This window comes from Eulemur rufifrons, chromosome 15 (genome assembly GCF_041146395.1).
Source record: "Eulemur rufifrons isolate Redbay chromosome 15, OSU_ERuf_1, whole genome shotgun sequence".
NCBI lineage: Eukaryota > Metazoa > Chordata > Mammalia > Primates > Lemuridae > Eulemur > Eulemur rufifrons.
Window position 1 is genome coordinate 72306904 of NC_090997.1, and position 4956 is coordinate 72311859.

The window sequence follows — 4956 nt, forward strand, 5'->3', positions numbered from 1 at the left end:
CAACTTCAAACTCCTGGGCTCCAGCAATCCTCTTGCCTCAGCCTCCAGAGTAGCTGGGACTACAGGTGCATACCATGATGCCTGGCTAGTTTTTCTATTTTTAGTAGAGATGGGGTCTTGCTCTTGCTCAGGTTTCAACTCCTGAGCTCAAGGGATCCTCCCGCCTCCATCTCCCAGAGTGCTAGGATTACAGGCATGAGCCACCGCACCCAGCCTGGAAGAAAGTTTTATCTCCCTACTTTTTAAAGGACTCTGGTAGATCTGAATCATCAAAGCACTACTTGACATAGCTCTTCAAAGACTTTCTTTCATTTTGAGATTTGTCTACACAGACTCTCCTAGAGCTGCTGAGGGGATTCAATTATAACAAGCATCCTTTTCCTTTTCTTCAATTTAGATTTTTTTTAAAGTCTATCCATTTCTCTGAGTCAATAAAAGGAGTATGTTTTGAACCAGTAGATGTGCAGACTTTTTTTTTTTTCTTTTTTTTCTGCAGTAGATAGCAGTAGGAAAAAGTGAAGGCTTTTTGCTTGTAAAAACATTTACTGTCTCCTAGCAATCTGCAGTGATGCTATGCAAGTCTGACAATAGATAAACGCTTTCCGATGTCATAAAACCTTACAGTAATACAGGAAGATTACTTAACCGTTTGCTCAGGAGTTGATGTCCTGATACTAGAGTTTCAGAAAGTCTTGACTACAAGCTAAGTTCATAGAATTATCACTTATGAACAGTAACAAATTTAAAGCCATGGTTGTTTTGTCCAGTCTTTATATTTTTCAGATGGAAAAACTGAAATGCTGATAGATTAAATAACCTTCCAAAGTTACACGGATTATTTTAGGTACAAAGCAGGAACTAAATACTCACCAATCTCATTTAAAACCCACTACTTTTTTCACTATGTCATGGTATTTCACTTGAAATGTTTAGGGCTGAGGCTGAACTGGATGGTAAGCCAGAGAAGAAAACAAAGCACTACAGAGCATCTCAGAAATAGCTTGTATTTTTAAGGCATATATAATGGGGTCCAACAATGTATCATCAGTACAGATGTGCCATTCTAATAAAATTACCTGCTTCTCAACTGGAATTAGGCATGGTCAAGGTACAGATGCCACAGATGGTAGGTGCATGTGACTGCATAGTTTGAAAACATAAAGAGTGGGTAAGACAAGGGTGCAAAACTCCGGCTTAACAGGATCCAGGAATCAGGAAGGGGCCAGGCAGTAACTGCATTGATTTGGAGAGTAAATGGTCATCTAGCAAAGGGACAATGCATACTCAGCTCCAGCTGATTGAATACAAAAATGTGAGCCCAATGATGTCAGATCTTTCTATTTAAACAAACAAAAAAATGATATCTGGGTTTTTCTTTATAAACCCATATGTTTAAAATATTGTTTTATAAATAAATATAATCAACCTACAAGTAGGTTGCTAGGTCTAGCAAATAAAAACACATGACTTCCAGTTAAATTTGGATTTGTTTATCTGTGTATCTGTATTTTATCTGGCAAATCTAACTACAAGTCACCCACCTCTTTGCAAACTCTAGTTTAAGGAAACAGGAGATATGTTGACTCTTGTGACCAGTATTTACCTCTGAGGCTTGCCAGTGACTTTCACTTAGGGTATCGCACATTATTCTGAAGATTTTGGTTTAGAAATCGTTGCCCTCCTTTTATACAATAGTAAATTTTTTATTATATTTTTGAGATGGCAAATTTCACATTAATATGTAAGACCAAAATGTCTGAGTTTCTTCTAATTAACTAAGAATACAGCAAAATTGAATAGAGACAATTTTATTGTTAGCTTCTAGGAAAGATTAATGTTTCCAATAAAATAAATACTCATATGAAAGTTTTCTGGGAAGAAAAAAATCCGTATGTATTATTACAGGCAAACATTAAAATAATAAATGCAGAATGCTTAGTCTCCTTGAAGCTTTGCCCCTGTCTGTTCATAAAATCAGATAGGCTGAGAACATGCTGCAGCGCATCCACCAAAGTTATAATTAACATTAACTTGAAAAAGAGTCTTAGCTCCACTTAATATTAAATTCCGTTTGATCTTAATTGAAAGGAGGCATGGAGTTACAGGAAACAGACCCTTGCATTGAAAAGGCCATGGTAGTATGTTTAGAATTTCCCAAGAAACAGAAGGAGATCTTTAGAGCACAGACATTTGGAAGCAGAGAAGTTAAGCCCTTAACACCTCACAGCAGCAAAACTCTTCTGTCATGCTTTGAAGGCCTTGGCTCTGGGATTTATTTTCTCCTCATCTAAGATAGGTCTAGAAACTTAATTTTGCTTTTGAAGCTAGCAATTCTCTCCAACACTTTTCAATTTGTTTTCTTTTGCCTACCTTTTAATGCTTAGTTACCTCTCATAGGCTATCCATCTCTGTGACCTTTTCTTTATAGTTAAGCTTTTTCAGAGAAAGTAGTAAAATAGAAACAGGCAGAATAAAAAAATTTTTAAAAATTAATCAACTCATCAAATGTTTAAGTTTCCCAAGCACTAGGCACCATACTAGGCCAGAGTTCCTGCTCTCAATGAATACACACTTTGAAGGGAGAGACAGAGACACAATAGGAACTATAGCATAGTCTCCCCTTATCCTCCAGGGATATGTTCCAAGACCCTGGATGTGGGTGCCTAAAACCATAGATAGTACCACACTCATTAGACACTATGTTACACATGTGTCATTTTGTGGTATTTACAATGCACTCAGGTCTGTTATTTTGTAGAATGTTTCTTAATTTCAATTAGTCTGATCGGTTTCCTCATGATTTAGTTCAGGTTAAACTTTTTGAAAACTCTAACGTCCTTTGCATTGAATTATAGCAGGATCATATAATATCAGTTTGTCCTTTTATAGTTATCAGTGATATTCAGTCTGAACACTTGCTCAAGGTAGTATATATACCAGGCTTCTTCATTGTAAAAGTCCCTTTTCCCTTTTGTAATTAATAAGTAATTCATGGGATGATACTTTAAGATGCTATGTCCATACTGCTTCCTAAATATATTGGTGATCCTTGACTGGCTGTACAATGTTTTTAAAATTAGGAAGTTGCTCACAAACATCTGGATTTTCAAGTTCTTGTCAAAATTGGAAGATGTGCCGACTCTGTGTTCTTGAGTTGCAATAACTGTTATGAATTGAGCAGTGACTGTATCCTTAAAATAGGGTTATGATTTTCAGTTTGTTAGTTTCCGATCATTTCTGCTTCACTCACTTACGGATTCTCTTTCTCCCCTCTTAACCATTTGAGTTTGCTATATCTATACTATGGTTTCTAATTTAGGGATTTGCATGGCTGGTGATGATGAGGGATATGGAAGACAGGAGCAGGAGCTTAGAAGAAAATATTAACACCTTTGGTTTTAGATGTTTCATAAGAGTTTGAAATTCTTGTCAGATGTCAGAAAAAAAGGTATGAACTGGAGGTAAGATTTTGAATTCTAAGGTGCTAGTGAAATGCACGGATGTGATAATTTCTTCAATATATTATATTGTACTATTATAATAATAGTTTAAAATACAATCACTTACTGTTTCCCTTACTAGTCTTCATTTATTTTTTATCCCTTGTACTTGGCACTTATTATTAATAAAACTCAGTAAATTTTATTGAATGAATAAATAAATGAATGATTCATATGAATAAAGACATTAATTTATCAAGAGGTACTTACAGATGAAAATATTCATGAGCCAGATAACATGTACCTCAAAGGAAAGAGGAGTTAGGGGAAGGATGATATGTTCTGTAGTCTGTCAAAAGTGTGATATAGAAGATTGAGCTGCCTCTGCCCCAGATAGCCTGTGGTAGAAGAGAGGTCATCAGGGGACAAGCATTTCAGTAAAGGCAGGATAGTGGCCAGAGGGATCTGGGGAGGAGAGAGTGGTGGAATGCGCATTAGCAGTGAGGTTAGTGGGTGAGAAATGGTACCATAAGGTCAGGATATGGTGCTTCACAGTAACAGGAAAAAACAGAATGGTGGGGTCCAGCAGCTTCAGTCTACAGCTAGTACAGACGGAGAATCTAGGTAGTAGTGTCAGAGGCCTGACAAGGTAGAAGTTGGTAGGGTTTGTTCCGGTTCCAGAAATAGTGCTGGTGGAAGGTTATTCTGTAGGAATTTCACTCAAGTGTTTGGGGTTAGGATTAACTTGCTCCATGGATTCAGACATTCCAATGGAAGTAACAGCAGGCTGCAGTAATTGAAAGCCTACGCTTGGGTTGTAATTTGAAGCTACGTTTAGGTTTTTAAAGTTAAGATAGTCTGCAGCAAGTTGAAGAGACAGACCCCAGAAAACGTAGGAGCTGGTTGGAGGAGGGTATTGGTCAGGTTAAACTACAATGATTCTCAAATTTTCCTGTGACTCAGAATCACTGAGGGAGCTTGTCAAATGCACAGGTTACTAAGAATGAACTCAGAAGATTCTGATTCACCAGGGCTGCCAATCGGCCTATCTAACAAGCAAGCCAGCTAATGACAAAGGCCACATTTAGGAAACACTGATGTAAAGTTTAGAAGATGCTCTCCTAGTGATGAAGAATTGCTGCTTTAGAAGAAGCCTCTGGCTTAAACAAGCAGGAGTGGTAAAGTACATCTCTGACCAACAGCCAGTTTTCTCATGGTATTTGTACTTGAAAGGAGCAGCTTGCTAAAGATGAAGTACAGCATTGTGCACTTGGCTTCATAGCTACATATCTATCAAAATATTATATTAGTCCCCAAATAACTTTAAATTGTACCTTTTAGGGAAAATAATGCTACAAAAATTAGTGACCCACAGGGAACATTCCACTACTATCAAAAAGAAAAGATTCCTTTCAGGGTATGTGTGTTCATGTATATGTACATTCTTCACTTGCCCTTTTTTCATTATTTTTCTGTTCTTGAACAGCTAATTATTTTGCTTAATTTTAAAGGCTAT